This window comes from Crinia signifera, chromosome 9 (assembly GCF_055691185.1).
Source record: "Crinia signifera chromosome 9, ASM5569118v1, whole genome shotgun sequence".
NCBI lineage: Eukaryota > Metazoa > Chordata > Amphibia > Anura > Myobatrachidae > Crinia > Crinia signifera.
This window is the reverse complement of record NC_139225.1, coordinates 56,306,165-56,323,150: the sequence shown is the minus strand read 5'-3', so window position 1 is coordinate 56,323,150 and position 16,986 is coordinate 56,306,165. Positions and strand designations below refer to the sequence as shown.

Sequence of the window (16,986 nt, the reverse complement as noted above, 5' to 3'; positions counted from 1 at the left end):
TTTTTCAGTAAGGCAATACAGTTAGGAAACTTTTTTATTAGCTTTCCTGGTTATAGAAGTAGAAGAGGGCAAAAAAGTGCCTGTATCTCACCTACAGCCATACCACATTGGATACGCCCAATCTCGTCTGATCTTGGAAGCTAAGCAGTGTTTAGCCTGGTTAGTACTTGGGTGGGAGACCACATGGGAACACCAGGTGCTGTAGGTTTTTCCCATTACTGGCAAATTGTTTTTATTCTCCAGCTTTTTAAATTGGAAACTTTTTTCTCTTTATTGACAGTACAGACATTTGGAAGAGGTCAAACAGACACAATAGCCATCACCTAAAAACTTACCACACTGTTTAGGCCCAATTCCAACTGCTTTTGGCAGCTAAACAGTGTTGAGCCTCTTAAGTAGTTTAATTTGAGACCACCTGCTAATATCATGTCCTGTAGGTCTTTTTACATTACCAACACATGATTTTTTTCAATAAGGCAATACAGTTAGGAAACTTTTTTATTAGCTTTCCTGGTTATAGAAGTAGAAGAGGGCAAAAAAGTGCATGTATCTCACCTACAGCCATACCACATTGGATACGCCCAATCTCGTCTGATCTTGGAAGCTAAGCAGTGTTGGGCCTGGTTAGTACTTGGGTAGGAGACCACATGGGAACACCAGGTGCTGTAGGTATTTCCCATTACTTGCAAATTGTTTTTATTCTCTAGCTTTTTAAATTGGAAACTTTTTTCTCTTTATTGACAGTACAGATATTTGGAAGAGGTCAAACAGACACAATAGCCATCACCTAAAAACTTACCACACTGTTTAGGCCCAATTCCAACTGCTTTTGGCAGCTAAACAGTGTTGAGCCTCTTTAGTAGTTTAATTTGAGACCACCTGCTAATATCATGTCCTGTAGGTCTTTTTACATTACCAACACATGATTTTTTTCAGTAAGACAATACAGTTAGGAAACTTTTTTATTAGCTTACCTGGTTATAGAAGTAGAAGAGGGCAAAAAAGTGCCGGTATCTCAACTACAGCCATACCACATTGGATACGCCCAATCTCGTCTGATCTTGGAAGCTAAGCAGTGTTGGGCCTGGTTAGTACTTGGGTGGGAGACCACATGGGAACACCAGGTGCTGTAGGTTTTTTCCCATTAATGGCAAATTGTTTTTATTCTCTTGCTATTTAAATTGGAAACTTTTTATTTTTATTGCCAATACAGACATTTGGGACAGGTCAAACAGACACAATAGCCATCACCTAAAAACTTACCACACTGTTTAGGCCCAATTCCAACTGCTTTTGGGAGCTAAACAGTGTTGAGCCTCTTTAGTAGTTTAATTTGAGACCACCTGCTAATATCATGTCCTGTAGGTCTTTTTACATTACCAACACATAATTTTTTTCAGTAAGCCAATATAGTTAGGAAACTTTTTTATTAGCTTACCTGGTTATAGAAGTAGAAGATGGCAAAAAAGTGCCTGTATCTCACCTACAGCCATACCACATTGGATACGCCCAATCTCGTCTGATCGTGGAAGCTAAGCAGTGTTGGGCCTGGTTAGTACTTGGGTGGGAGACCACATGGGAACACCAGGTGCTGTAGGTTTTTCCCATTACTGGCAAATTGTTTATATTCTCTAGCTTTTTAAATTGGAAACTTTTTTCTCTTTATTGACAGTACAGACATTTGGAAGAGGTCAAACAGACACAATAGCCATCACCTAAAAACTTACCACACTGTTTAGGCCCAATTCCAACTGCTTTTGGCAGCTAAACAGTTTTGAGCCTCTTAAGTAGTTTAATTTGAGACCACCTGCTAATATCATGTCCTGTAGGTCTTTTTACATTACCAACGCATGATTTTTTTCAGTAAGGCAATACAGTTAGGAAACTTTTTTTATTAGCTTTCCTGGTTATAGAAGTAGAAGAGGGCAAAAAAGTGCCGGTATCTCACCTACAGCCATACCACATTGGATACGCCCAATCTCGTCTGATCTTGGAAGCTAAGCAGTGTTGGGCCTGGTTAGTACTTGGGTGGGAGACCACATGGGAACACCAGGTGCTGTAGGTTTTTTCCCATTAATGGCAAATTGTTTTTATTCTCTTGCTATTTAAATTGGAAACTTTTTATTTTTATTGCCAATACAGACATTTGGGACAGGTCAAACAGACACAATAGCCATCACCTAAAAACTTACCACACTGTTTAGGCCCAATTCCAACTGCTTTTGGCAGCTAAACAGTGTTGAGCCTCTTTAGTAGTTTAATTTGAGACCACATGCTAATATCATGTCCTGTAGGTCTTTTTACATTACCAACACATGATTTTTTTCAGTAAGCCAATATAGTTAGGAAACTTTTTTATTAGCTTACCTGGTTATAGAAGTAGAAGAGGGCAAAAAAGTGCCTATATCTCACCTACAGCCATACCACATTGGATACGCCCAATCTCGTCTGATCTTGGAAGCTAAGCAGTGTTGGGCCTGGTTAGTACTTGGGTGGGAGACCACATGGGAACACCAGGTGCTGTAGGTTTTTCCCATTACTGGCAAATTGTTTTTATTCTCTAGCTTTTTAAATTGAAAACTTTTTTCTCTTTATTGACAGTACAGACATTTGGAAGAGGTCAAACAGACACAATAGCTATCACCTAAAAACTTACCACACTGTTTAGGCCCAATTCCAACTGATTTTGGCAGCTAAACAGTGTTAAGCCTCTTTAGTAGTTTAATTTGAGACCACCTGCTAATATCATGTCCTTAAGGTCTTTTTACATTACCAACACATGATTTTTTTCAGTAAGGCAATACAGTTAGGAAACTTTTTAATTAGCTTACCTGGTTATAGAAGTAGAAGAGGGCAAAAAAATGCCGGTATCTCAACTACAGCCATACCACATTGGATACGCCCAATCTCGTCTGATCTTGGAAGTTAAGCAGTGTTGGGCCTGGTTAGTACTTGGGTGGGAGACCACATGGGAGCACCAGGTGCTGTAGGTTTTTTCCCATTAATGGCAAATTGTTTTTATTCTCTTGCTATTTAAATTGGAAACTTTTTATTTTTATTGCCAATACAGACATTTGGGACAGGTCAAACAGACACAATAGCCATCACCTAAAAACTTACCACACTGTTTAGGCCCAATTCCAAATGCTTTTGGGAGCTAAACAGTGTTGAGCCTCTTTAATAGTTTAATTTGAGACCACCTGCTAATATCATGTCCTGTAGGTCTTTTTACATTACCAACACATGATTTTTTTCAGTAAGCCAATATAGTTAGGAAACTTTTTTATTAGCTTACCTGGTTATAGAAGTAGAAGATGGCAAAAAACTGCCTGTATCTCACCTACAGCCCTACCACATTGGATACGCCTGATCTTGGAAGCAAAGCAGTGTTGGGCCTGGTTAGTACTTGGGTGGGAGACCACATGGGAACACCAGGTGCTGTAGGTTTTTCCCATTACTGGCAAATTGTTTTTATTCTCCAGCTTTTTAAATTGGAAACTTTTTTCTCTTTATTGACAGTACAGACATTTGGAAGAGGTCAAACAGACACAATAGCCATCACCTAAAAACTTACCACACTGTTTAGGCCCAATTCCAACTGCTTTTGGCAGCTAAACAGTGTTGAGCCTCTTAAGTAGTTTAATTTGAGACCACCTGCTAATATCATGTCCTGTAGGTCTTTTTACATTACCAACACATGATTTTTTTCAGTAAGGCAATACAGTTAGGAAACTTTTTGGTACTTATGTAATATCTGGGCTCCCGTTTTTCTTATGAGACCGCGTCCCCTCGCGGGGCTCGCTACGCTCGCCACGCTTCAGGCACGGTGGCTCGCTGCGCTCGCCACACTATATAAAATCAACTCCATGCGTAGTTGGATAGTAGGGGTATGAAAAAATGGTGTGCATTTAACATGGGAGCCCAGATAATACATAAGTACCAACTTTTTTATTAGCTTTCCTGGTTAAAGAAGTAGAAGAGGGCAAAAAAAGTGCCAGTATTTCACCTACAGCCATACCACATTGGATACGCCCAATCTCGTCTGATCTTGGAAGCTAAGCAGTGTTGTGCCTGGTTAGTACTTGGGTGGGAGACCACATGGGAACACCAGGTGCTGTAGGTTTTTTCCCATTAATGGCAAATTGTTTTTATTCTCTTGCTATTTAAATTGGAAACTTTTTATTTTTATTGCCAATACAGACATTTTGGACAGGTCAAACAGACACAATAGCCATCATCTAAAAACTTACCACACTGTTTAGGCCCAATTCCAACTGCTTTTGGCAGCTAAACAGTGTTGAGCCTCTTTAGTAGTTTAATTTGAGACCACCTGCTAATATCATGTCCTGTAGGTCTTTTTACATTACCAACACATGATTTTTTTCAGTAAGGCAATACAGTTAGGAAACTTTTTTATTAGCTTACCTGGTTATAGAAGTAGAAGAGGGCAAAAAAGTGCCTGTATCTCAACTACAGCCATACCACATTGGATACGCCCAATCTCATCTGATCTTGGAAGCTAAGCAGTGTTGGGCCTGGTTATTACTTGGGTGGGAGACCACATGGGAACACCAGGTGCTTTAGGTTTTTTCCATTACTGGCAAATTGTTTATATTCTCTAGCTTTTTAAATTGGAAACTTTTTTCTCTTTATTGACAGTACAGACATTTGGAAGAGGTCAAACAGACACAATAGCCATCACCTAAAAACTTACCACACTGTTTAGGCCCAATTCCAACTGCTTTTGGCAGCTAAACAGTGTTGAGCCTCTTAAGTAGTTTAATTTGAGACCACCTGCTAATATCATGTCCTGTAGGTCTTTTTACATTACCAACACATGATTTTTTTCAGTAAGGCAATACAGTTAGGAAACTTTTTTATTAGCTTTCCTGGTTATAGAAGTAGAAGAGGGCAAAAAAGTGCCGGTATCTGGCCTACAGCCATACCACATTGGATACGCCCAATCTCGTCTGATCTTGGAAGCTAAGCAGTGTTGGGCCTGGTTAGTACTTGGGTGGGAGACCACATGGGAACACCAGGTGCTGTAGGTTTTTTCCCATTAATGGCAATTTTTTTTTATTCTCTTGCTATTTAAATTGGAAACTTTTTATTTTTATTGCCAATACAGACATTTGGGACAGGTCAAACAGACACAATAGCCATCACCTAAAAACTTACCACACTGTTTAGGCCCAATTTCAACTGCTTTTGGCAGCTAAACAGTGTTGAGCCTCTTTAGTAGTTTAATTTGAGACCACCTGCTAATATCATGTCCTGTAGGTCTTTTTACATTACCAACACATGATTTTTTTCAGTAAGGCAATACAGTTAGGAAACTTTTTTATTCGCTTACCTGGTTATAGAAGTAGAAGAGGGCAAAAAAGTGCCAGTACCTCACCTACAGCCATACCACATTGGATATGCCCAATCTCGTCTGATCTTGGAAGCTAAGCAGTGTTGGGCCTGGTTAGTACTTGGGTGGGAGACCACATGGGAACACCAGGTGCTGTAGGTTTTTTCCCATTAATGGCAATTTGTTTTTATTCTCTTGCTATTTAAATTGGAAACTTTTTATTTTTATTGCCAATACAGACATTTGCGACAGGTCAACCAGACACAATAGCCATCACCTAAAAACTTACCACACTGTTTAGGCCCAATTCCAACTGCTTTTGGCAGCTAAACAGTGTTGAGCCTCTTTAGTAGTTTAATTTGAGACCACCTGCTAATATCATGTCCTGTAGGTCTTTTTACATTACCAACACATGATTTTTTTCAGTAAGGCAATACAGTTAGGAAACGTTTTTATTAGCTTACCTGGTTATAGAAGTAGAAAAGGGCAAAAAAGTGACGGTATCTCAACTACAGCCATACCACATTGGATACGCCCAATCTCGTCTGATCTTGGAAGCTAAGCAGTGTTGGGCCTGGTTAGTACTTGGGTGGGAGACCACATGGGAACACCAGGTGCTGTAGGTTTTTTCCCATTAATGGCAAATTGTTTTTATTCTCTTGCTATTTAAATTGGAAACTTTTTATTTTTATTGCCAATACAGACATTTGGGACAGGTCAAACAGACACAATAGCCATCACCTAAAAACTTACCACACTGTTTAGGCCCAATTCCAACTGCTTTTGGAAGCTAAACAGTGTTGAGCCTCTTTAGTAGTTTAATTTGAGACCACCTGCTAATATCATGTCCTGTAGGTCTTTTTACATTACCAACACATGATTTTTTTCAGTAAGCCAATATAGTTAGGAAACTTTTTTATTAGCTTACCTGGTTATAGAAGTAGAAGATGGCAAAAAAGTGCCTGTATCTCACCTACAGCCATACCACATTGGATACGCCCAATCTCGTCTGATCTTGGAAGCTAAACAGTGTTGGGCCAGGTTAGTACTTGGGTGGGAGACCACATGGGGACACCAGGTGCTGTAGGTTTTTTCCATTACTGGCAAATTGTTTATATTCTCTAGCTTTTTAAATTGGAAACTTTTTTCTCTTTATTGACAGTACAGACATTTGGAAGAGGTCAAACAGACACAATAGCCATCACCTAAAAACTTACCACACTGTTTAAGCCCAATTCCAACTGCTTTTGGCAGCTAAACAGTGTTGAGCCTCTTAAGTAGTTTAATTTGAGACCACCTGCTAATATCATGTCCTGTAGGTATTTTTACATTACCAACACATGATTTTTTTCAGTAAGGCAATACAGTTAGGAAACTTTTTTATTAGCTTTCCTGGTTATAGAAGTAGAAGAGGGCAAAAAAGTGCCGGTATCTGACCTACAGCCGTACCACATTGGATACGCCCAATCTCGTCTGATCTTGGAAGCTAAGCAGTGTTGGGCCTGGTTAGTACTTGGGTGGGAGACCACATGGGAACACCAGGTGCTGTAGGTTTTTTACCATTAATGGCAATTTTTTTTTATTCTCTTGCTATTTAAATTGGAAACTTTTTATTTTTATTGCCAATACAGACATTTGGGACAGGTCAAACAGACACAATAGCCATCACCTAAAAACTTACCACACTGTTTAGGCACAATTCCAACTGCTTTTGGCAGCTAAACAGTGTTGAGCCTCTTTAGTAGTTTAATTTGAGACCACCTGCTAATATCATGTCCTGTAGGTCTTTTTACATTACCAACACATGATTTTTTTCAGTAAGGCAATACAGTTAGGAAACTTTTTTATTAGCTTACCTGGTTATAGAAGTAGAAAAGGGCAAAAAAGTGACGGTATCTCAACTACAGCCATACCACATTGGATACGCCCAATCTCGTCTGATCTTGGAAGCTAAGCAGTGTTGGGCCTGGTTAGTACTTGGGTGGGAGACCACATGGGAACACCAGGTGCTGTAGGTTTTTTCCCATTAATGGCAAATTGTTTTTATTCTCTTGCTATTTAAATTGGAAACTTTTTATTTTTATTGCCAATACAGACATTTGGGACAGGTCAAACAGACACAATAGCCATCACCTAAAAACTTACCACACTGTTTAGGCCCAATTCCAACTGCTTTTGGAAGCTAAACAGTGTTGAGCCTCTTTAGTAGTTTAATTTGAGACCACCTGCTAATATCATGTCCTGTAGGTCTTTTTACATTACCAACACATGATTTTTTTCAGTAAGCCAATATAGTTAGGAAACTTTTTTATTAGCTTACCTGGTTATAGAAGTAGAAGATGGCAAAAAAGTGCCTGTATCTCACCTACAGCCATACCACATTGGATATGCCCAATCTAGTCTGATCTTGGAAGCTAAGCAGTGTTGGGCCTGGTTAGTATTTGGGTGGGAGACCACATGGGAACACCAGGTGCTGTAGGCTTTTTCCCATTAATTGCAAATTGTTTTTATTCTCTTGCTATTTAAATTGGAAACTTTTTATTTTTTATTGCCAATACAGACATTTGGGACAGGTCAAACAGACACAATAGCCATCACCTAAAAACTTTTCCACACTGTTTAGGCCCAATTCCAACTGCTTTTGGGAGCTAAACAGTGTTGAGCCTCTTTAGTAGTTTAATTTGAGACCACCTGCTAATATCATGTCCTGTAGGTCTTTTTACATTACCAACACATGATTTTTTTCAGTAAGGCAATACAGTTAGGAAACTTTTTTATTCGCTTACCTGGTTATAGAAGTAGAAGAGGGCAAAAAAGTGACGGTATCTCAACTACAGCCATACCACATTGGATACGCCCAATCTCGTCTGATCTTGGAAGCTAAGCAGTGTTGGGCCTGGTTAGTACTTGGGTGGGAGACCACATGGGAACACCAGGTGCTGTAGGTTTTTTCCCATTAATGGCAAATTGTTTTTATTCTCTTGCTATTTAAATTGGAAACTTTTTATTTTTATTGCCAATACAGACATTTGGGACAGGTCAAACAGACACAATAGCCATCACCTAAAAACTTACCACACTGTTTAGGCCCAATTCCAACTGCTTTTGGGAGCTAAACAGTGTTGAGCCTCTTTAGTAGTTTAATTTGAGACCACCTGCTAATATCATGTCCTGTAGGTCTTTTTACATTACCAACACATGATTTTTTTCAGTAAGCCAATATAGTTAGGAAACTTTTTTATTCGCTTACCTGGTTATAGAAGTAGAAGAGGGCAAAAAAAGTGCCTGTATCTCACCTACAGCCATACCACATTTGAAACGCCCAATCTCGTCTGATCTTGGAAGCTAAGCAGCGTTGGGCCTGGTTAGTACTTGGGTGGGAGACCATATGGGAACACCAGGTGCTGTAGGTTTTTCCCATTACTGGCAAATTGTTTTTATTCTCTAGCTTTTTAAATTGGAAACTTTTTTCTCTTTATTGACAGTACAGACATTTGGAAGAGGTCAAACAGACACAATAGCCATCACCAAAAAACTTACCACACTGTTTAGGCCCAATTCCAACTGCTTTTGGCAGCTAAACAGTGTTGAGCCTCTTTAGTAGTTTAATTTGAGACCACCTGCTAATATCATGTCCTGTAGGTCTTTTTACATTACCAACACATGATTTTTTTCAGTAAGGCAATACAGTTAGGAAACTTTTTTATTAGCTTTCCTGGTTATAGAAGTAGAAGAGGGCAAAAAAGTGCCGGTATCTCACCTATAGCCATACCACATTGGATACGCCCAATCTCGTCTGATCTTGGAAGCTAAGCAGTGTTGGGCCTGGTTAGTACTTGGGTGGGAGACCACATGGGAACACCAGGTGCTGTAGGTTTTTTCCCATTAATGGCAAATTGTTTTTATTCTCTTGCTATTTAAATTGGAAACTTTTTATTTTTATTGCCAATACAGACATTTGGGACAGGTCAAACAGACACAATAGCCATCACCTAAAAACTTACCACACTGTTTAGGCCCAATTCCAACTGCTTTTGGCAGCTAAACAGTGTTGAGCCTCTTAAGTAGTTTAATTTGAGACCACCTGCTAATATCATGTCCTGTAGGTCTTTTTACATTACCAACACATGATTTTTTTCAGTAAGGCAATACAGTTAGGAAACTTTTTTATTAGCTTTCCTGGTTATAGAAGTAGAAGAGGGCAAAAAAGTGCCGGTATCTGACCTACAGCCGTACCACATTGGATACGCCCAATCTCGTCTGATCTTGGAAGCTAAGCAGTGTTGGGCCTGGTTAGTACTTGGGTGGGAGACCACATGGGAACACCAGGTGCTGTAGGTTTTTTCCCATTAATGGCAATTTTTTTTATTCTCTTGCTATTTAAATTGGAAACTTTTTATTTTTATTGCCAATACAGACATTTGGGACAGGTCAAACAGACACAATAGCCATCACCTAAAAACTTACCACACTGTTTAGGTCCAATTCCAACTGCTTTTGGCAGCTAAACAGTGTTGAGCCTCTTTAGTAGTTTAATTTGAGACCACCTGCTAATATCATGTCCTGTAGGTCTTTTTACATTACCAACACATGATTTTTTTCAGTAAGGCAATACAGTTAGGAAACTTTTTTATTAGCTTACCTGGTTATAGAAGTAGAAAAGGGCAAAAAAGTGACGGTATCTCAACTACAGCCATACCACATTGGATACGCCCTATCTCGTCTGATCTTGGAAGCTAAGCAGTGTTGGGCCTGGTTAGTACTTGGGTGGGAGACCACATGGGAACACCAGGTGCTGTAGGTTTTTTCCCATTAATGGCAAATTGTTTTTATTCTCTTGCTATTTAAATTGGAAACTTTTTATTTTTATTGCCAATACAGACATTTGGGACAGGTCAAACAGACACAATAGCCATCACCTAAAAACTTACCACACTGTTTAGGCCCAATTCCAACTGCTTTTGGGAGCTAAACAGTGTTGAGCCTCTTTAGTAGTTTAATTTGAGACCACCTGCTAATATCATGTCCTGTAGGTCTTTTTACATTACCAACACATGATTTTTTTCAGTAAGCCAATATAGTTAGGAAACTTTTTTATTCGCTTACCTGGTTATAGAAGTAGAAGAGGGCAAAAAAAGTGCCTGTATCTCACCTACAGCCATACCACATTTGAAACGCCCAATCTCGTCTGATCTTGGAAGCTAAGCAGCGTTGGGCCTGGTTAGTACTTGGGTGGGAGACCATATGGGAACACCAGGTGCTGTAGGTTTTTCCCATTACTGGCAAATTGTTTTTATTCTCTAGCTTTTTAAATTGGAAACTTTTTTCTCTTTATTGACAGTACAGACATTTGGAAGAGGTCAAACAGACACAATAGCCATCACCAAAAAACTTACCACACTGTTTAGGCCCAATTCCAACTGCTTTTGGCAGCTAAACAGTGTTGAGCCTCTTTAGTAGTTTAATTTGAGACCACCTGCTAATATCATGTCCTGTAGGTCTTTTTACATTACCAACACATGATTTTTTTCAGTAAGGCAATACAGTTAGGAAACTTTTTTATTAGCTTTCCTGGTTATAGAAGTAGAAGAGGGCAAAAAAGTGCCGGTATCTCACCTATAGCCATACCACATTGGATACGCCCAATCTCGTCTGATCTTGGAAGCTAAGCAGTGTTGGGCCTGGTTAGTACTTGGGTGGGAGACCACATGGGAACACCAGGTGCTGTAGGTTTTTTCCCATTAATGGCAAATTGTTTTTATTCTCTTGCTATTTAAATTGGAAACTTTTTATTTTTATTGCCAATACAGACATTTGGGACAGGTCAAACAGACACAATAGCCATCACCTAAAAACTTACCACACTGTTTAGGCCCAATTCCAACTGCTTTTGGCAGCTAAACAGTGTTGAGCCTCTTAAGTAGTTTAATTTGAGACCACCTGCTAATATCATGTCCTGTAGGTCTTTTTACATTACCAACACATGATTTTTTTCAGTAAGGCAATACAGTTAGGAAACTTTTTTATTAGCTTTCCTGGTTATAGAAGTAGAAGAGGGCAAAAAAGTGCCGGTATCTGACCTACAGCCGTACCACATTGGATACGCCCAATCTCGTCTGATCTTGGAAGCTAAGCAGTGTTGGGCCTGGTTAGTACTTGGGTGGGAGACCACATGGGAACACCAGGTGCTGTAGGTTTTTTCCCATTAATGGCAATTTTTTTTATTCTCTTGCTATTTAAATTGGAAACTTTTTATTTTTATTGCCAATACAGACATTTGGGACAGGTCAAACAGACACAATAGCCATCACCTAAAAACTTACCACACTGTTTAGGTCCAATTCCAACTGCTTTTGGCAGCTAAACAGTGTTGAGCCTCTTTAGTAGTTTAATTTGAGACCACCTGCTAATATCATGTCCTGTAGGTCTTTTTACATTACCAACACATGATTTTTTTCAGTAAGGCAATACAGTTAGGAAACTTTTTTATTAGCTTACCTGGTTATAGAAGTAGAAAAGGGCAAAAAAGTGACGGTATCTCAACTACAGCCATACCACATTGGATACGCCCTATCTCGTCTGATCTTGGAAGCTAAGCAGTGTTGGGCCTGGTTAGTACTTGGGTGGGAGACCACATGGGAACACCAGGTGCTGTAGGTTTTTTCCCATTAATGGCAAATTGTTTTTATTCTCTTGCTATTTAAATTGGAAACTTTTTATTTTTATTGCCAATACAGACATTTGGGACAGGTCAAACAGACACAATAGCCATCACCTAAAAACTTACCACACTGTTTAGGCACAATTCCAACTGCTTTTGGAAGCTAAACAGTGTTGAGCCTCTTTAGTAGTTTAATTTGAGACCACCTGCTAATATCATGTCCTGTAGGTCTTTTTACATTACCAACACATGATTTTTTTCAGTAAGCCAATATAGTTAGGAAACTTTTTTATTAGCTTACCTGGTTATAGAAGTAGAAGATGGCAAAAAAGTGCCTGTATCTCACCTACAGCCATACCACATTGGATATGCCCAATCTCGTCTGATCTTGGAAGCTAAACAGTGTTGGGCCTGGTTAGTACTTGGGTGGGAGACCACATGGGAACACCAGGTGCTGTAGGTTTTTTCCATTACAGGCAAATTGTTTATATTCTCTAGCTTTTTAAATTGGAAACTTTTTTCTCTTTATTGACAGTACAGACATTTGGAAGAGGTCAAACAGACACAATAGCCATCACCTAAAAACTTACCACACTGTTTAGGCCCAATTCCAACTGCTTTTGGCAGCTAAACAGTGTTGAGCCTCTTAAGTAGTTTAATTTGAAACCACCTGCTAATATCATGTCCTGTAGGTCTTTTTACATTACCAACACATGATTTTTTTCAGTAAGGCAATACAGTTAGGAAACTTTTTTATTAGCTTTCCTGGTTATAGAAGTAGAAGAGGGCAAAAAAGTGCCGGTATCTGACCTACAGCCATACCACATTGGATACGCCCAATCTCGTCTGATCTTGGAAGCTAAGCAGTGTTGGGCCTGGTTTGTACTTGGGTGGGAGACCACATGGGAACACCAGGTGCTGTAGGCTTTTTCCCATTAATGGCAAATTGTTTTTATTCTCTTGCTATTTAAATTGGAAACTTTTTATTTTTTATTGCCAATACAGACTTTTGGGACAGGTCAAACAGACACAATAGCCATCACCTAAAAACTTACCACACTGTTTAGGCCCAATTCCAACTGCTTTTGGGAGCTAAACAGTGTTGAGCCTCTTTAGTAGTTTAATTTGAGACCACCTGCTAATATCATGTCCTGTAGGTCTTTTTACATTACCAACACATGATTTTTTTCAGTAAGGCAATACAGTTAGGAAACTTTTTTATTCGCTTACCTGGTTATAGAAGTAGAAGAGGGCAAAAAAGTGACGGTATCTCAACTACAGCCATACCACATTTGATACGCCCAATCTCGTCTGATCTTGGAAGCTAAGCAGTGTTGGGCCTGGTTAGTACTTGGGTGGGAGACCACATGGGAACACCAGGTGCTGTAGGTTTTTTCCCATTAATGGCAAATTGTTTTTATTCTCTTGCTATTTAAATTGGAAACTTTTTATTTTTATTGCCAATACAGACATTTGGGACAGGTCAAACAGACACAATAGCCATCACCTAAAAACTTACCACACTGTTTAGGCCCAATTCCAACTGCTTTTGGGAGCTAAACAGTGTTGAGCCTCTTTAGTAGTTTAATTTGAGACCACCTGCTAATATCATGTCCTGTAGGTCTTTTTACATTACCAACACATGATTTTTTTCAGTAAGCCAATATAGTTAGGAAACTTTTTTATTCGCTTACCTGGTTATAGAAGTAGAAGAGGGCAAAAAAAGTGCCTGTATCTCACCTACAGCCATACCACATTCGAAACGCCCAATCTCGTCTGATCTTGGAAGCTAAGCAGCGTTGGGCCTGGTTAGTACTTGGGTGGGAGACCACATGGGAACACCAGGTGCTGTAGGTTTTTCCCATTACTGGCAAATTGTTTTTATTCTCTAGCTTTTTAAATTGGAAACTTTTTTCTCTTTATTGACAGTACAGACATTTGGAAGAGGTCAAACAGACACAATAGCCATCACCAAAAAACTTACCACACTGTTTAGGCCCAATTCCAACTGCTTTTGGCAGCTAAACAGTGTTGAGCCTCTTTAGTAGTTTAATTTGAGACCACCTGCTAATATCATGTCCTGTAGGTCTTTTTACATTACCAACACATGATTTTTTTCAGTAAGGCAATACAGTTAGGAAACTTTTTTATTAGCTTACCTGGTTATAGAAGTAGAGGAGGGCAAAAAAGTGCCGGTATCTCACCTACAGCCATACCACATTGGATACGCCCAATCTCGTCTGATCTTGGATGCTAAGCAGTGTTGGGCCTGGTTAGTACTTGGGTGGGAGACCACATGGGAACACTAGGTGCTGTAGGTTTTTTCCCATTAATGGCAAATTGTTTTTATTCTCTTGCTATTTAAATTGGAAACTTTTTATTTTTATTGCCAATACAGACATTTGGGACAGGTCAAACAGACACAATAGCCATCACCTAAAAACTTACCACACTGTTTAGGCCCAATTCCAACTGCTTTTGGGAGCTAAACAGTGTTGAGCCTCTTTAGTAGTTTAATTTGAGACCACCTGCTAATATCATGTCCTGTAGGTCTTTTTACATTACCAACACATGATTTTTTTCAGTAAGCCAATATAGTTAGGAAACTTTTTTATTAGCTTACCTGGTTATAGAAGTAGAAGAGGGCAAAAAAGTGCCGGTATCTCACCTACAGCCATACCACATTGGATACGCCCAATCTCGTCTGATCTTGGAAGCTAAGCAGTGTTGGGCCTGGTTAGTACTTGGGTGGGAGACCACATGGGAACACCAGGTGCTGTAGGTTTTTCCCATTACTGGCAAATTGTTTTTATTCTCCAGCTTTTTAAATTGGAAACTTTTTTCTCTTTATTGACAGTACAGACATTTGGAAGAGGTCAAACAGACACAATAGCCATCACCTAAAAACTTACCACACTGTTTAGGCCCAATTCCAACTGCTTTTGGCAGCTAAACAGTGTTGAGCCTCTTAAGTAGTTTAATTTGAGACCACCTGCTAATATCATGTCCTGTAGGTCTTTTTACATTACCAACACATGATTTTTTTCAGAAAGGCAATACAGTTAGGAAACTTTTTTATTAGCTTTCCTGGTTATAGAAGTAGAAGAGGGCAAAAAAGTGCCGGTATCTCACCTACAGCCATACCACATTGGATACGCCCAATCTCGTCTGATCTTGGAAGCTAAGCAGTGTTGGGCCTGGTTAGTACTTGGGTGGGAGACCACATGGGAACACCAGGTGCTGTAGGTTTTTTCCCATTAATGGCAAATTGTTTTTATTCTCTTGCTATTTAAATTGGAAACTTTTTATTTTTATTGCCAATACAGACATTTGGGACAGGTCAAACAGACACAATAGCCATCACCTAAAAACTTACCACACTGTTTAGGCCCAATTCCAACTGCTTTTGGCAGCTAAACAGTGTTGAGCCTCTTTAGTAGTTTAATTTGAGACCACTTGCTAATATCATGTCCTGTAGGTCTTTTTACATTACCAACACATGATTTTTTTCAGTAAGGCAATACAGTTAGGAAACTTTTTTATTAGCTTACCTGGTTATAGAAGTAGAAGAGGGCAAAAAAGTGCTAGTATCTCACCTACAGCCATACCACATTGGATACGCCCAATCTCATCTGATCTTGGAAGCTAAGCAGTGTTGGCCCTGGTTAGTACTTGGGTGGGAGACCACATGGGAACACCAGGTGCTGTAGGTTTTTTCCCATTAATGGCAAATTGTTTTTATTCTCTTGCTATTTAAATTGGAAACTTTTTATTTTTTATTGCCAATACAGACATTTGGGACAGGTCAAACAGACACAATAGCCATCACCTAAAAACTTACCACACTGTTTAGGCCCAATTCCAACTGCTTTTGGGAGCTAAACAGTGTTGAGCCTTTTTAGTAGTTTAATTTGAGACCACCTGCTAATATCATGTCCTGTAGGTCTTTTTACATTACCAACACATGATTTTTTTCAGTAAGGCAATACAGTTAGGAAACTTTTTTATTAGCTTACATGGTTATAGAAGTAGAAGAGGGCAAAAAAGTGCCAGTATCTCACCTACAGCCATACCACATTGGATACGCCCAATCTCGTCTGATCTTGGAAGCTAAGCAGTGTTGGGCCTGGTTAGTACTTGGGTGGGAGACCACATGGGAACACCAGGTGCTGTAGGTGTTTTCCCATTAATGGCAAATTGTTTTTATTCTCTTGCTATTTAAATTGGAAACTTTTTATTTTTATTGCCAATACAGACATTTGGGACAGGTTTAACAGACACAATAGCCATCACCTATAAACTTACCACACTGTTTAGGCCCAATTCCAACTGCTTTTGGCAGCTAAACAGTGTTGAGCCTCTTAAGTAGTTTAATTTGAGACCACCTGCTAATATCATGTCCTGTAGGTCTTTTTACATTACCAACACATGATTTTTTTCAGTAAGGCAATACAGTTAGGAAACTTTTTTATTAGCTTTCCTGGTTATAGAAGTAGAAGAGGGGAAAAAAGTGCCGGTATCTCACCTACAGCCATACCACATTGGATACGCCCAATCTCGTCTGATCTTGGAAGCTAAGCAGTGTTGGGCCTGGTTAGTACTTGGGTGGGAGACCACATGGGAACACCAGGTGCTGTAGGTTTTTTCCCATTAATGGCAAATTGTTTTTATTCTCTAGCTTTTTAAATTGGAAACTTTTTTCTCTTTATTGACAGTACAGACATTTGGAAGAGGTCAAACAGACACAATAGCCATCACCTAAAAACTTACCACACTGTTTAGGCCCAATTCCAACTGCTTTTGGCAGCTAAACAGTGTTGAGCCTCTTAAGTAGTTTAATTTGAGACCACCTGCTAATATCATGTCCTTTAGGTCTTTTTACATTACCAACGCATGATTTTTTTTAGTAAGGCAATACAGTTAGGAAACTTTTTTATTAGCTTTCCTGGTTATAGAAGTAGAAGAGGGCAAA

The 16,986-nt window shown here is 39.3% G+C and overlaps 35 non-coding genes and 1 pseudogene across 35 annotated transcripts; all 36 read left to right on the top strand.

Annotated features, from left to right (window-relative positions):
- The first annotated feature begins 89 nt into the window (after positions 1–89).
- LOC146039444 (5S ribosomal RNA) lies at positions 90–208 on the top strand. Its single transcript, XR_014462949.1, has one exon. It is a non-coding gene; the product is annotated as a 5S ribosomal RNA (ribosomal RNA).
- Positions 209–553: 345 nt separating this feature from the next.
- Positions 554–672, top strand: LOC146038580 (5S ribosomal RNA). The gene has a single exon (XR_014462161.1). It is a non-coding gene; the product is annotated as a 5S ribosomal RNA (ribosomal RNA).
- A 345-nt stretch (positions 673–1,017) lies between these two features.
- Positions 1,018–1,136, top strand: LOC146038138 (5S ribosomal RNA). The gene has a single exon (XR_014461754.1). It is a non-coding gene; the product is annotated as a 5S ribosomal RNA (ribosomal RNA).
- Positions 1,137–1,481: 345 nt separating this feature from the next.
- On the top strand, positions 1,482–1,600 carry LOC146038710 (5S ribosomal RNA). Its single transcript, XR_014462279.1, has one exon. It is a non-coding gene; the product is annotated as a 5S ribosomal RNA (ribosomal RNA).
- Positions 1,601–1,946: 346 nt separating this feature from the next.
- LOC146040117 (5S ribosomal RNA) lies at positions 1,947–2,065 on the top strand. Its single transcript, XR_014463282.1, has one exon. It is a non-coding gene; the product is annotated as a 5S ribosomal RNA (ribosomal RNA).
- A 345-nt stretch (positions 2,066–2,410) lies between these two features.
- Positions 2,411–2,529, top strand: LOC146040116 (5S ribosomal RNA). The gene has a single exon (XR_014463281.1). It is a non-coding gene; the product is annotated as a 5S ribosomal RNA (ribosomal RNA).
- A 345-nt stretch (positions 2,530–2,874) lies between these two features.
- Positions 2,875–2,993, top strand: LOC146038216 (5S ribosomal RNA). Its single transcript, XR_014461826.1, has one exon. It is a non-coding gene; the product is annotated as a 5S ribosomal RNA (ribosomal RNA).
- Positions 2,994–3,338: 345 nt separating this feature from the next.
- Positions 3,339–3,447, top strand: LOC146039836 (5S ribosomal RNA; annotated as a pseudogene).
- A 557-nt stretch (positions 3,448–4,004) lies between these two features.
- LOC146038763 (5S ribosomal RNA) lies at positions 4,005–4,123 on the top strand. The gene has a single exon (XR_014462327.1). It is a non-coding gene; the product is annotated as a 5S ribosomal RNA (ribosomal RNA).
- Positions 4,124–4,468: 345 nt separating this feature from the next.
- LOC146039532 (5S ribosomal RNA) lies at positions 4,469–4,587 on the top strand. The gene has a single exon (XR_014463029.1). It is a non-coding gene; the product is annotated as a 5S ribosomal RNA (ribosomal RNA).
- Positions 4,588–4,932: 345 nt separating this feature from the next.
- LOC146037753 (5S ribosomal RNA) lies at positions 4,933–5,051 on the top strand. The gene has a single exon (XR_014461402.1). It is a non-coding gene; the product is annotated as a 5S ribosomal RNA (ribosomal RNA).
- Positions 5,052–5,396: 345 nt separating this feature from the next.
- On the top strand, positions 5,397–5,515 carry LOC146037872 (5S ribosomal RNA). Its single transcript, XR_014461511.1, has one exon. It is a non-coding gene; the product is annotated as a 5S ribosomal RNA (ribosomal RNA).
- A 345-nt stretch (positions 5,516–5,860) lies between these two features.
- Positions 5,861–5,979, top strand: LOC146038137 (5S ribosomal RNA). The gene has a single exon (XR_014461753.1). It is a non-coding gene; the product is annotated as a 5S ribosomal RNA (ribosomal RNA).
- Positions 5,980–6,324: 345 nt separating this feature from the next.
- Positions 6,325–6,443, top strand: LOC146038791 (5S ribosomal RNA). Its single transcript, XR_014462353.1, has one exon. It is a non-coding gene; the product is annotated as a 5S ribosomal RNA (ribosomal RNA).
- Positions 6,444–6,788: 345 nt separating this feature from the next.
- On the top strand, positions 6,789–6,907 carry LOC146038086 (5S ribosomal RNA). The gene has a single exon (XR_014461707.1). It is a non-coding gene; the product is annotated as a 5S ribosomal RNA (ribosomal RNA).
- Positions 6,908–7,252: 345 nt separating this feature from the next.
- Positions 7,253–7,371, top strand: LOC146038136 (5S ribosomal RNA). The gene has a single exon (XR_014461752.1). It is a non-coding gene; the product is annotated as a 5S ribosomal RNA (ribosomal RNA).
- A 345-nt stretch (positions 7,372–7,716) lies between these two features.
- LOC146039586 (5S ribosomal RNA) lies at positions 7,717–7,835 on the top strand. The gene has a single exon (XR_014463078.1). It is a non-coding gene; the product is annotated as a 5S ribosomal RNA (ribosomal RNA).
- A 347-nt stretch (positions 7,836–8,182) lies between these two features.
- Positions 8,183–8,301, top strand: LOC146038135 (5S ribosomal RNA). Its single transcript, XR_014461751.1, has one exon. It is a non-coding gene; the product is annotated as a 5S ribosomal RNA (ribosomal RNA).
- A 346-nt stretch (positions 8,302–8,647) lies between these two features.
- Positions 8,648–8,766, top strand: LOC146038714 (5S ribosomal RNA). Its single transcript, XR_014462283.1, has one exon. It is a non-coding gene; the product is annotated as a 5S ribosomal RNA (ribosomal RNA).
- A 345-nt stretch (positions 8,767–9,111) lies between these two features.
- On the top strand, positions 9,112–9,230 carry LOC146037750 (5S ribosomal RNA). Its single transcript, XR_014461399.1, has one exon. It is a non-coding gene; the product is annotated as a 5S ribosomal RNA (ribosomal RNA).
- Positions 9,231–9,575: 345 nt separating this feature from the next.
- On the top strand, positions 9,576–9,694 carry LOC146038085 (5S ribosomal RNA). The gene has a single exon (XR_014461706.1). It is a non-coding gene; the product is annotated as a 5S ribosomal RNA (ribosomal RNA).
- A 344-nt stretch (positions 9,695–10,038) lies between these two features.
- On the top strand, positions 10,039–10,157 carry LOC146038941 (5S ribosomal RNA). Its single transcript, XR_014462490.1, has one exon. It is a non-coding gene; the product is annotated as a 5S ribosomal RNA (ribosomal RNA).
- Positions 10,158–10,503: 346 nt separating this feature from the next.
- On the top strand, positions 10,504–10,622 carry LOC146038713 (5S ribosomal RNA). The gene has a single exon (XR_014462282.1). It is a non-coding gene; the product is annotated as a 5S ribosomal RNA (ribosomal RNA).
- A 345-nt stretch (positions 10,623–10,967) lies between these two features.
- Positions 10,968–11,086, top strand: LOC146037748 (5S ribosomal RNA). Its single transcript, XR_014461397.1, has one exon. It is a non-coding gene; the product is annotated as a 5S ribosomal RNA (ribosomal RNA).
- Positions 11,087–11,431: 345 nt separating this feature from the next.
- On the top strand, positions 11,432–11,550 carry LOC146038084 (5S ribosomal RNA). The gene has a single exon (XR_014461705.1). It is a non-coding gene; the product is annotated as a 5S ribosomal RNA (ribosomal RNA).
- Positions 11,551–11,894: 344 nt separating this feature from the next.
- LOC146038940 (5S ribosomal RNA) lies at positions 11,895–12,013 on the top strand. The gene has a single exon (XR_014462489.1). It is a non-coding gene; the product is annotated as a 5S ribosomal RNA (ribosomal RNA).
- Positions 12,014–12,358: 345 nt separating this feature from the next.
- On the top strand, positions 12,359–12,477 carry LOC146038305 (5S ribosomal RNA). Its single transcript, XR_014461907.1, has one exon. It is a non-coding gene; the product is annotated as a 5S ribosomal RNA (ribosomal RNA).
- Positions 12,478–12,822: 345 nt separating this feature from the next.
- On the top strand, positions 12,823–12,941 carry LOC146038568 (5S ribosomal RNA). Its single transcript, XR_014462150.1, has one exon. It is a non-coding gene; the product is annotated as a 5S ribosomal RNA (ribosomal RNA).
- A 346-nt stretch (positions 12,942–13,287) lies between these two features.
- On the top strand, positions 13,288–13,406 carry LOC146038660 (5S ribosomal RNA). The gene has a single exon (XR_014462234.1). It is a non-coding gene; the product is annotated as a 5S ribosomal RNA (ribosomal RNA).
- Positions 13,407–13,752: 346 nt separating this feature from the next.
- On the top strand, positions 13,753–13,871 carry LOC146038880 (5S ribosomal RNA). The gene has a single exon (XR_014462434.1). It is a non-coding gene; the product is annotated as a 5S ribosomal RNA (ribosomal RNA).
- A 345-nt stretch (positions 13,872–14,216) lies between these two features.
- LOC146038907 (5S ribosomal RNA) lies at positions 14,217–14,335 on the top strand. The gene has a single exon (XR_014462458.1). It is a non-coding gene; the product is annotated as a 5S ribosomal RNA (ribosomal RNA).
- A 345-nt stretch (positions 14,336–14,680) lies between these two features.
- On the top strand, positions 14,681–14,799 carry LOC146040115 (5S ribosomal RNA). Its single transcript, XR_014463280.1, has one exon. It is a non-coding gene; the product is annotated as a 5S ribosomal RNA (ribosomal RNA).
- A 345-nt stretch (positions 14,800–15,144) lies between these two features.
- Positions 15,145–15,263, top strand: LOC146040113 (5S ribosomal RNA). The gene has a single exon (XR_014463278.1). It is a non-coding gene; the product is annotated as a 5S ribosomal RNA (ribosomal RNA).
- A 345-nt stretch (positions 15,264–15,608) lies between these two features.
- On the top strand, positions 15,609–15,727 carry LOC146038260 (5S ribosomal RNA). The gene has a single exon (XR_014461866.1). It is a non-coding gene; the product is annotated as a 5S ribosomal RNA (ribosomal RNA).
- A 346-nt stretch (positions 15,728–16,073) lies between these two features.
- On the top strand, positions 16,074–16,192 carry LOC146037733 (5S ribosomal RNA). Its single transcript, XR_014461384.1, has one exon. It is a non-coding gene; the product is annotated as a 5S ribosomal RNA (ribosomal RNA).
- Positions 16,193–16,537: 345 nt separating this feature from the next.
- On the top strand, positions 16,538–16,656 carry LOC146040112 (5S ribosomal RNA). The gene has a single exon (XR_014463277.1). It is a non-coding gene; the product is annotated as a 5S ribosomal RNA (ribosomal RNA).
- Positions 16,657–16,986: the final 330 nt, after the last annotated feature.